This window comes from Chrysemys picta, chromosome 2 (assembly GCF_011386835.1).
Source record: "Chrysemys picta bellii isolate R12L10 chromosome 2, ASM1138683v2, whole genome shotgun sequence".
Lineage (NCBI taxonomy): Eukaryota > Metazoa > Chordata > Testudines > Emydidae > Chrysemys > Chrysemys picta.
This window is the reverse complement of record NC_088792.1, coordinates 289,007,321-289,019,051: the sequence shown is the minus strand read 5'-3', so window position 1 is coordinate 289,019,051 and position 11,731 is coordinate 289,007,321.

The following is an 11,731-nucleotide window of genomic DNA, read 5'->3' as shown; positions in this document are numbered from 1 at the left end:
CCACATCCTCATGCACCTGTAGCCTTCTGCCTCCCCCTGCATCCCCATCCACCCCACATACCTCCTCCTCTCTCCTTCACTGCCCCCTCTCACCCCCCACCCTGCACTCATCCTTGGCCTCTTTCCCTCTTCATCCTCTCTCCTTCACCCCCCAATCTTCTCCCCTCCAGCCCACCCTCCTCCCTTCCCGGCTGGGTGATTTAGGCAGCCCCTGGAAAAGTGTATGAAAAAGTGTCTCTTGTGTAGGCAACTGTGTGCACGCATGCATTGTGTGTAAGAGACTGTAGGTCTTTGTGTAGGGAGGTGCGTGTATTGCCGCAGGTGTGTATACCTGTGTGAATAACATTTGAAGCCTAACTCTGACTTTTATTCCTTTTGCTGGCTTGTGCACAAAACAATTGATGACATAAAATATGTGTGTTCATTTCGTAACAAGCTGTTCAAAGGGAAGGGAACGCTAAAAGCAATGTGTTCTTTCTTAAACAGTGAACGTTGGTGACTAGTCATTGCAGAAGAGCCGACGGATCAGACGTTTCTCTCCATCTTTGTCGAGCTACGTTATAAACTCTGTGTTGCAGCCTCACTCTGTTTATGTGCATGTCCAGCACCCACCACCCTGCAGCCCTGAGGAGCTGGGTCTCGAGGCCCTAAACAACAATTGTAACATTAAATAATGTGGAAGTCTGTGTGTTAGTGCATGCTACGTCTGTACACATGAATGCACATGTGGATCTGCATATACATGTGGGAGTCTGTTTCTACAGATTGATTTATCTAGCTATCTGGACAGGTGCATGTCTGTGGTTGTGCTCTCTGGATTTGTATTTGGGCTTCAGGAGTGGGACCAATTGCAGCTGTATAAGTGCAGGGGGTGGGACAGGGAGGGATGCAGTGAAGGGGATGGGGGTGCGGTGGGTTGGGACGGGGAGGGATGCAGTGCGGGGGATGGGGTGCAGGGGGTGGGATGGGGATGGATACAGGGAGGGGGAGGGGGGTGCAGGGTGTGGGACGGGGAGGGATACAGTGAGGGGGATAGGGGTGCAGGGGGTGGGACGGGGAGAGATGCAGTGCGGGGGATGGGGGTGCGGTGGGTTGGGATGGGGAGGGATGCAGTGCGGGGAATGGGGTGCAGGGGGTGGGATGGGGATGGATACAGGGAGGGGGAGGGGGGTGCAGGGTGTGGGACGGGGAGGGATACAGTGAGGGGGATAGGGGTGCAGGGGGTGGGACGGGGAGAGATGCAGTGCGGGGGATGGGGGTGCGGTGGGTTGGGATGGGGAGGGATGCAGTGCGGGGAATGGGGTGCAGTGGGTGGGACGGGGAGAGATGCAGTGCGGGGGATGGGGGTGCGGTGGGTTGGGATGGGGAGGGATGCAGTGAGGGGGATGGGCGTGTGGTGGGGTGGGATGGGGGGATGGGGTGGGACGGGGAGGGATGCAGTGCAGGGGATGGGGTGCAGGGTGTGGGACGGGGAGGGATGCAGTGCGGGGGATGGGGTGTGGGACGGGAATAGATGCAGTAAGGGGGATGGGGGTGCAGTGGGTTGGGACGGGGGGATGGGGTGGGACGGGGAGGGATGCAGTGCGTGGGATGGGGTGCAGGGGTTGGGACAGGGAGGGATGCAGTGAGGGGGATGGGGTGCAGGGGGTGGGACGGGGATGGGGTGCAGTGCGGGGGATGGGGTGCAGGGGGTGGGACGGGGAGAGATGCAGTGCGGGGGATGGGGGTGCGGTGGGTTGGGATGGGGAGGGATGCAGTGAGGGGGATGGGCATGTGGTGGGGTGGGACGGGGAGGGATGGAGTGAGGGGGATGGGGGTGCAGGGGGTGGGACGGGAAGGGATGCAGTGCGGGGGATGGGGTGCAGGGGTGTGGGATGGGAAGGGGTGCGGTGCGGGGGATGGGGTGTGGGACGGGAACAGATGCAGTGTGGGGGATGGGGTGCAGGGGGTGGTACGGGGAGAGATGCAGTGTGGGGGATTCGCTGCAAAGGGGCAGGGAGAGAAAGAGCGGATAACCCATGGCCACAGTGACAGAAATGAGGGGCTGGAGGGGCCTGGAGGGGCCATGGACTTCATCCCCCTGTGCTGGGGCAGGGCCGAGGAACCCTAGACCAGCCCTGGCAGGGGTTTGTCCAACCTGGTCTTAAAACCCTCCAGTGACGGGGACCCCACAGCCCCCCTGGGCCGCCTGTCCCAGAGCTTAACTCCCCAGCCTGTTCCTGATCTCTAACCGAAACCTCCCTTGCGGCAGGTTCAGCCCGTTACTTCCTGTCCTACCCCCGGTGGCCCCAGAGAACCGCTGATCCCCGCCCCCAGCCCTTAACAGATTTGAAGACTGTTATCAGGTCCCCCCTCAGCCTCCCTTTTTTCAAAACTAAACATCCCCAGGTTTTAACCTTTCCTCGCATGTCAGATTTTCTAAATCTCACAGGAGAGTTTTGGAGGGAGAAGCTCCAGCCTCTGTGCTTAGAGGTAGCGGGATTTCATGGTCTGGTGCATGTCTGTGGGTTGTGTGTCTGACTGTTGTTCTCTGTGTGACTGGGCAGTAGGCCCCTGAGTGAGTCTGGGAGCTTTGATCAGCCCGGCTGTTTGAAGTCTCTGAGTTAATCACTTCATGGTGGTGAGGGGCAGAGCTGAGCTGAACTAAGCAGGGAAGAGTTGGTGTAGACTATAGAGTACTTGCTAGGTGAACTTGAGAGCTGCAAACGGGAGTTTCGGAGAAAGTGTGAGAGGCTCAGTACTATGTGTGATATCAAGATGGCCAGCAATGGAACAGTGGTGGTGACCTGCAACGCCTGTGCCATGTTCTCTTTCCTACCTCAAACCAGAAGGGATTTTCTGTGCATGAAGTGCATGTTGGTGGCTGTGCTGGAGGAAAAGATTCTTGGATTGAAGGGGCAAGTTGACACTGTACTAAGAACCAGAGAAACGGAAGAGTTCCTAGACCCCCAGGTTCGGGAAACACCAGTACCCCAGGTTCGGGAAACACCAGTACCCCAGGTTCGGGAAACACCAGTACCCCAGGTTCGAGGAAGAATGGAGCTGGCCACAAAGAAATTGATGAGAGAGAGACTCAGAGAGGAGGCCTGTCAGTTCATAACCACCAGAGGCAGGAGGTCACGGCAGCACAGGTGGAGACAGACGAGGCTAGACAGACTGTGGCCCCAGAGAGAAGAGAAGCAGGAGGAATTTCACACAGCTAGACGTTTCCAGTCAATACCAGGTCCTCAGTGTGGACACTATGGGAGATACTTCTCAGAATCCAGCAGGTCCAAGGGAACGGAGAGGTGTACGGGACAAGTGCAGATGGCAGCTCGTCCCAACCTATAAGAGAATAGAGCTTCCATCCAAGGAAGGCAGATGATCCTTGTTGGAGATTCAATGCTCAAAAAAATCGAAAGAACATTCTGCAAGGGATAGGTGGACAATAGGCTGGTGTGCTGCCTTCCCGGAGCCAAGATACAAGATGTCACTCTAAGATTAGATAAGCTTCTGAAGTTGACAGGCAAGGGTCCATGGGTGGTCGTTCATATCAGCACGAAGGACACTGCATGACAGGATATCTCGCAGAGCGTAGATGACCTCAGGACACTCAGAGGCATGCTGAAGAAGAAGAATGTCCAAGCCATGTTCTCTGAGACCCTTCCTGTCCCTTGAGCAAAGGAAGACTGAAGGCAGAAGATTCTGGCCGTGAATCGCTGGCTAGGTAAGTGGTGTAGGGTGGAGGGCTTTGGTTTTGTGGAGCACTGGTCCACCTTCCATGGGGAGAGGGGGCTGTATAGGTTGGCTAGCCGAATGGGGACCAATCTCCTCGGGGACAGGCTGGAATGGTCAGGAAGGGGTTAAACTAATAGCAAAATGGGGGAGGGGGTAAAAATAGGGAAGCTCGGAGCGCTCAGCACAAAATCGCGATGTTGAGAATAGAATGAATCAAGGACCCAAAGGACACGAAGAGAAGAAATTCTTGAATTGTCTCTACACCAATGCTAGGAGCCTGGGTGAGAGACAAGAGGAACTGGACTTGCTCACTGATGAATGTAAATGCGATCGAGTTGGTATTCCTGAAACCTGCTGGGCTGATTCCCATGCCTGGAGTGTGAAAGTCGATGGTTATAACCTATTTAGGAAGGATTGAGTGGGCCAACGAGGAGGGGGAGTGGCACTCGATGTTAAAAATAGCATGACCTGTTTCTGAGTCACTGATAACTTGAAAGAAAATGATCTTGAATGCGTATGGATCAGTGCCCTAACAGATAAAGCACAAGATGGGGTACTACAGACCACCGAATCACATTAAGGAATAGGATGACCACTTCCTTACGAGCTGATCTGTGTGCCCCTGAGGGACTTCAACCTGAGTGACAGGTGCTGGAGGTCGCAGGCTGCCAGTACTAAAACATCCTTGGAATTTCAAATATTACAGGTGATAATTTTCTAACTTAAAAAGTGTTGCAACCAACACGGGGGAATTCTGCGTTAGAGCTTGTACTAACGGATAAGGAGAAACTGATCACGGAACTAAAAATTAAGAACATCAGAATGGCCATACTGGGTCAGACCAATTGTCCACCTCGCCCGGTATCCTGTCTTCTGACAGTGGCCGATGCCAGATGCCTCTGGGGGAGTGAAGAGAACAGGGCAATTTATCAAGCGATCCATCCCCTGTCGTCAAATCCCAGCTTCTGACAGTCAAAGATTTAGAGACACCCAGAGCAGGGGGTTGCATCCTCGACCATCCTGGCCAATAGCCATTGGTGGACCCAGGGCCGGCTCCAGGGTTTTGGCCGCCCCAAGCAGACAAACAAACAAACAAAAACAAAAAAGCACAATCGCGATCTGCGGCGGCAATTCAGCGGGAGATCCTTCGCTCCGAGCGGGAGTGAGGGACCATCCGCCGAATTGCCGCCGAACAGCTGGACGTGCCGCCCCTCTCCGGAGTGGCTGCCCCAAGCACCTGCTTGGTAAGCTGGTGCCTGGAGCCGGCCCTGCGTGGACCTAACCTCCATGAAATTATTTAGTTCTTTTTTGAATCCTGTTATAGTCTTGGCCTTCACAACATCCTCTGGCAAGGAGTTCCACAGGTTGACTGTGCGTTGTGTGAAGAAATACTTCCTTTTGCTTGTTTTCAACCCACTGCCTATTAATTTCATTGGGTGACCCCTGCTTCATGTGTTATGTGAAGGGACAAATAACATTTCTTTATTTACTTTCTCCACACCAGTCATGATTTTATAGACCTCTATCATATCCCCCCTTAGTCGTCTCTTTCCCAAGCTGAACAGTCCTAGTCCTATTAATCTCTCTTCATACGGAAGCTGTTCTATACCCCTAATCATTTTTGTTGCCCTTTTCTGAACTTTTTCCAGTTCCAACATATCTTTTCTGAGATGGGGAGACCACATTTGCACACAGTATTCAAGATGTGGGCGTACCATAGATTTATATAGAAGCAATAAGATATTTTCTGTCTTATGATCTATCCCTTTCCTAACGGTTACCAACATTCTCTTCGCTTTTTTGACGCCGCTGCACATTGAGTGGATGTTTTCAGAGAACTATCCACAATGACTTCAAGATCTCTTTCCTGAATGGTAATAGCTAATTTAGACCCCATCATTTTATAGGTAGAGTTGGGATTATGTTTTCCAATGGGCATTACTTTGCATTTATCAACATTGAATTTCATCTGCCATTTTTTTGCCCAGTCACCCAGTTTTGTGAGATCCCTTTGTAGCTCTTCTCAGTCTGCTTTAGGCTTAACTATCTTGAGTAGTTTTGCATCATCTGCAAATTTTGTCACCTCACTGTTTACTCCCGTCCCTTTTTCCAGATCATTTATGAATATGTTGAATAGGACTGGACCCAGTATAGCCCCCTGGGGGCACCACTATTTACCTCTCTCCATTCTGAAAACTGACCATTTATTCCTACCCTTTGTTTCCTGTCTTTTAACCAGTCCATTAGACCAGGGGTTCTCAACCTTTTTCTTTCTGAGACCCCCCCAAACATGCTATAAAAACTCCATGGCCCACTTGTGCCACAACAACTGGTTTTCTGCATATAAAAGCCAGGGCTGGAATCAGGGAGTAGCAAACAGGGAAATTGCCCAGGGCCCCACGTCACAGAGGACACAGCAAAGCTAAGTTGCTCAGGCTTCTGTGTCAGCCCCAGGTGGCGGGGCTCAGAGCCCCAGGCTTCAACCCCATGCAGTAGGACTTCGGCTTTCTGCCCTGGGCCACAGCAAGTCTAACATTGGTCCTGCTTGGCGGAGCCCCTGAAACCTGCTCACGGCCCCCCCCCAAGGGGCCCCGAACCCCTGGTTGAGAATCACTGCATTAGAGGACCGTCCCTCTTATCCCATGACAGCTTACTTTGCTTAAGAGTATTTGGTGAGGGACCTTGTCAAAGGCTTTCTGAAAGTCCAAATACACTATAGCCACTGGATCACCCTTGCCCACAAGCTTGTCGACCCCCTCAAAGAATTCTAGTAGATTGGTGAGGCATGATTTCCCTTTACAAAAATCATGTTGACTCTTCCCCAACAAATCATGTTTATCTATGTGTCTGATAATTCTGTTCTTGACTATAGTTTCAACCAATTTGCCTTGTACTGAAGTTAGTGCCTACCGTCCTTTAAGAGGATCGCCTCTGGAGCCTTTTTTAAAAATTGGCATCACATTAGCTACCCTCCAGTCATCTGGTACAGAAGCAGATTTAAATGATAGGTTGCACTCCACTGTTAGTAGTTTTGCAATTTCACATTTGAAATTGAACTTCGGAACTTTTGGGTGATACTTTGGTCATATAGAATACCAGGGTTGAAAGGGACCTCAGGAGGTCATCTAGTCCAACCCCCTGCACAAAGCAGGACCAATCCCCAGACAGATTTTTGCCCCAGAATCTTAAATGGCCTCCTCAAGGATTGAACTCACAACCCTGGGTTTAGCAGGCCAGATACCATCTGGTCCTGGTGTTTTATTACTGTTTAGTTTATCAATTTGTTCCAAAACCTCCTCTAATGACATCTCAATCTGGGACAGTTCCTCAGATTTGTCACCTAAAAAGAATGGCTCAGGTTTGGGAATCTCCCCCACATCCTCAACCTCAATGAAGACCGATGCAAATAATTCATTTAGTTTCTCCGCAATGGCCTTATCCCCCTTGAGTGCTCCTTTAGCATCTGGATCGTCCAGTGGCCCCACTGATTGTTAGTAGGTTTCCTGCTTATGATGTAGTTAAAAAAAAATCGCTGTTACTTTTGGAGTCTTTGGCTAGCTGTTCTTCAAATTCTTTTTTGGCCTTCCTAATTGTATTTTTACACTTCAGTTGCCAGAGTTTATGCTCCTTTCTATTTTCCTCAATAGGATTTAACTTCCACTTTTTAAAGGATGCCTTTTTGCCTCTCACTGCTTCTCCTACTTTGTTGTTTAGCCACAGTGGCACTTTTTTGGTTCTCTTACTGTGTTTTTTTTAATTTGGTATTAAATTTAATTTGGTATTTTTTTAATTTGGGGTACACATTTAATTTGACTCTCTATTATGGTGTGTTAAAAAAGTTTCCATGCAGCTTGCAGGGATTTTACTTTTGGTGCTGTACCTTTTAATTTCTGTTTCACTAACCTCCTCGTTTTTGTGTAGTCCCCCTTTCTGAAATGAAATGCTGCAGTGTTGGGCCGCTGAGGTGTTTTCCCCACCACAGGGATGTTAAATTTAATTATATTATGGTCACTATTACCAAGGGATCCTTTTCTGCAGTGCTGCCCCCTCGCTAGGTCGTCCCCATTTTGTAGTTGTGCATTTGATTTTTCCTTCCTAAGTGCAGCACTTTGCTCTCGAGTTGGTTGGATTTCATCTTGTTGGTTTCAGAGCCATTCTCCAACTCGAAGAGCTCCAATAAATAATAGGTCCTGATCACTGGCCCTGATTGATATTTGCCCAGTTACAAAGCTCCTCTGTCACAAGCTATTTGAGGCTCTGAACAACCATAAAAACAAGGTGACTTCCAGCCAGGTTGCTGCATCCCGCGGCGCACGGGGGTCCCAAGCGCCCATTTCTCAGAGAGGAGGAGTGAGAGCTGTGCTGGGAGGAGATGGCAGCATGGGGCAGCCCAGGGCAGCTCTGGCCGGAAGGCCTGTTCACGCTGTTTGCTATTTAACCCGTGGCCTGAGAGTGCTGGACACAAGGAGCCGTGCTGCCAGCACTGATAGGCTGCTCCTACGATGGACGGGCACTCGCTGGGCTGCCCTTAAAGATGTGGGTGGTTGCAAAGGGCAGCTTTCAGGCTCCGGCTAGGATATTGCGCCTCCCTGTTAAAGCATCAGGCCAGGCTTGCCTAGAAATACTAGGCGCACAGGTTCAAATCCCACATCGGGAGCAACTCGACCCTTTGTCCATCCAAGGCTCTGTGCAGTCTGCTCTGTCTTTCAGACACTGATGCTCCATGTCTGCTACTTTGGTGCATTTCTGCAAAAGCCAGAGTTTACCCTGGGATCCAGACCACAATATCTCCCTCATGCACTGCGCTACCTACCTGCATGCTCCCTCCACCCCCATTCCCCAGGTAGCTGCATACAAGCAAGTCTGTGGGTGTAGAGTTTGATGAACACTCTCAGACTGTTCTGACCTTCAAATTTCTCCTCCAATAACAAGAGCCCTGTTCTCTAGCCCCGCAGTGGCCTCGAGTGGTGGAGGGCTGGTAACTGCAGACTAAGCTGAGCTAGGCAAAGGTTTCCCTGAAGCTGGGTCTCGCTCCACACAAGGATGGATCTGCCCTGGCCATATGAGTAAGGTGTCACTGGAAAGCATCTCCCACCCTGTAGCCGGGCCTCCATGATCAGGCTCGGGGAGGCCGAAGCAAGGAGATGAACGACACAGCTGCGCTGATTTCTAGCTTGGCTAAGAACCCAGGAAAGATGAAGAAATAGTTGGTGGTGACGTAAGAACGGAGAGAATCGTTAGCGGCTCCAGCACAATTTTGCAGCTGCTAGGGGAGTTTCACAAACAATGGAAATTAGAAATAAAAAAGGGTCTGGCACATCTGGGATCTCAGGGCCTCTGATTCTCAACCGGGAGAAATGGACACGGCCCTCCGGAAACATTTAAACACCTAAGCTGTGATTACCTTGACTGCCTGATTCATCCGCAGGGTTTAAACCTGAGACCTCCACCACCAAAGCACAGACCTGTACTCCTGGCACTCAAGAAGTAACTGCATGAGTCACTCTCCAGCAGTGGCAGGTTCTCTTCTTCTTTAACATCTATATTGCAGTAGTGCCTAAAGACCTTGATCCCGTTGGTCCCCATTGTGCTAGGGGCTGTACAAACATACAATGCAAAGAGCTTACAGTCTAACAGCTTCTGGTCCATCCCAGTCTCTACTAGGCGAGCACTTGCTCAGAGCTCAGGAGGGGGCAAACAGGGGATGGGGGTGGCACTGCATGCCAGTATGCTGGGATGCCATGATCACTGTTGGGGCTGCCAGGGGCATGAAGTCAGGTGGGGAAACACTGAGCAGCTGATTGGACTACAGGGCCTAGCGGACATGCATACGAGGAGGAGAGGAGTAGGGAGTTACTGGGAGAAGCTCAGACCCAGCAAGTGATGAGATGCTGCTTCCCGCTGCCCCAAACAGGCGAGCTTTCCTGCAGGCTCGATCCACCCTGCAAAGGAAGAATCGTCACTGGAGCTTCTGGCCCCAGAACAGGGAGGGGCACTTGGGGGGAAGTATTTTGTTCTGGGAACTCCAGTCCCCATGACAACAGCGTTTCTGTGAGGTAACCAGCCCAGGATTCAGCCTCTGATCTTATTCACTTCCTTTGTGGTGTTCGCACGTCCTGCTTAAGGAGCTGGCAAACGGTCTCCTTATTCTGTGTCTGATCCCGGCTGGCTGGGCATAACCACAGAGCTCCACAGACCCCTGCCCAGACTGGGAAGCTCAATCCTTAAAGGCACAGGGCCTCAAAGGCATTTAGGTTCCTACGTCCCACTGGGCGTTTCCCATCAACCTGTTGGATTGGGGCTAATGGGGTCTAGCCAGGGCCGGCTTTAGCAGGTGTGGGGACTCCGTGACACAGTGGCCTTGAGCTGTTCTGCTTCCAGATCTCAAATACGGCGATGATGTTGTCTTGTTGGCTCAGTTTGGCGAGCCGCGGCAGCTGATGGGTGATGTGGTCAGGCAAGAGGCCACGTGCATGGATTTGGCTATTAATCCAGATAAAACTATGTCCCTGGCCATCCCATCCAGCAGCCTCCAGCTCCCACGTACAACCAGGTCAGTATTCACCTGTCCGCTGGGACACCGAGCAGGTGCCACTATCAAATCCTTGGGCAGTGTCATAGACAAACCTGGAGGATGCCGAAAGATGAGGATGTGCACATAGTAGCAGCTGATGCCGTGTGTCAGGACCTTCAGTGGCCTCCGTGGGGATGTTGTCACGTCAAGCCTGTGAATCTACAGAACCACAATTATACCAACTCTTCTGTATGGAAGGGGGGCCTGGGTGCCAAGCGAGGCTGAAGAACACTCCTGGATTGACGTTTTTGAGTCTCGTTGTCTTCATCAGCTGCTCCATATCAAGTGGCAGGACAAGATCAGAAATGAGGATATGCGAAGCCAAACCCAGCTCCTGCTGCGATCAGCGCTGGTTTAGGTTTGATACTTTCTGGGTATTATTAGAATGGAAGACTAACGAATTCCAAAGCATGGCTACCAAGGAATGCTGCTACATGGCGGCAACCACACGGGCATCAAAACCTTTGGGTGCGCAACGAGATTACCAGTGACACCTATAAACTGAAAATGGAACCAGATCACCTTCAGCACCTTGCCAGAGATCTATCCAGGAGGTCCTCCACTTGCCAGGAGGCCGTGTCCCCTGGGATTTGCCATCATGATGATGGTGGTATAAATTCTTAGATGGGGGGGGGGTGGATGACTCAGGAGAGTGATAATGGGATATCGTTTTTCACCTCCACTTCTAATGGAGCCAGTGACCCAAAGTCATGATCATCTGATGGCTTTTGTGAGATAAATGTCTTAGTCCAGCTTCTGCTGGGACAGGAGGTCACAGAACCAAAGCCACCATGGCAGGTGTCAATAATTGCCTCGTTGCCAAGAAGGCTAACGGCATATTGGGCTGCATTAGTAGGAGCATTGCCAGCAGATCGAGGGAAGTGATTATTCCCCTCTATTCGGCATGGGTGAGGCCACACCTGGAGTATTGCATCCAGTTTTGGGCCCCCCACTACAGAAGGGATGTGGACAAATTGGAGCGAGTCCAGCAGAGGGCAACGAAAATGATTAGGGGGCTGGGGCACATGACTGATGAAGAGAGGCTGAGGGAACTGGGGTTATTTAGTCTGCAGAAGGGAAGAATGAGGGGGGATTTGATAGCAGCCTTCAACTACCTGAAGGGGGGTTCCAAAGAGGATGGATCTAGACTGTTCTCAGTGGTGGCAGATGACAGAACAAGGAGTAATGGTCTCAAGTTGCAGTGGGGGAGGTCTAGGTTGGATATTAGGAAACACTATTTCGCTAGGAGGGTGGTGAAGCACTGGAATGGGTTCCCTACGGAGGTGGTGGAATCTCCAGCCTTAGAGGTTTTTAAGGCCCGGCTTGACAAAGCCCTGGCTGGGTTGATTTAGTTGGGAATTGGTCCTGCTTTGAGCAGGGGGTTGGACTAGATACCTCCTGAGGTCCCTTCCAGCCCTGAGATTCTATGATTCTAGGATA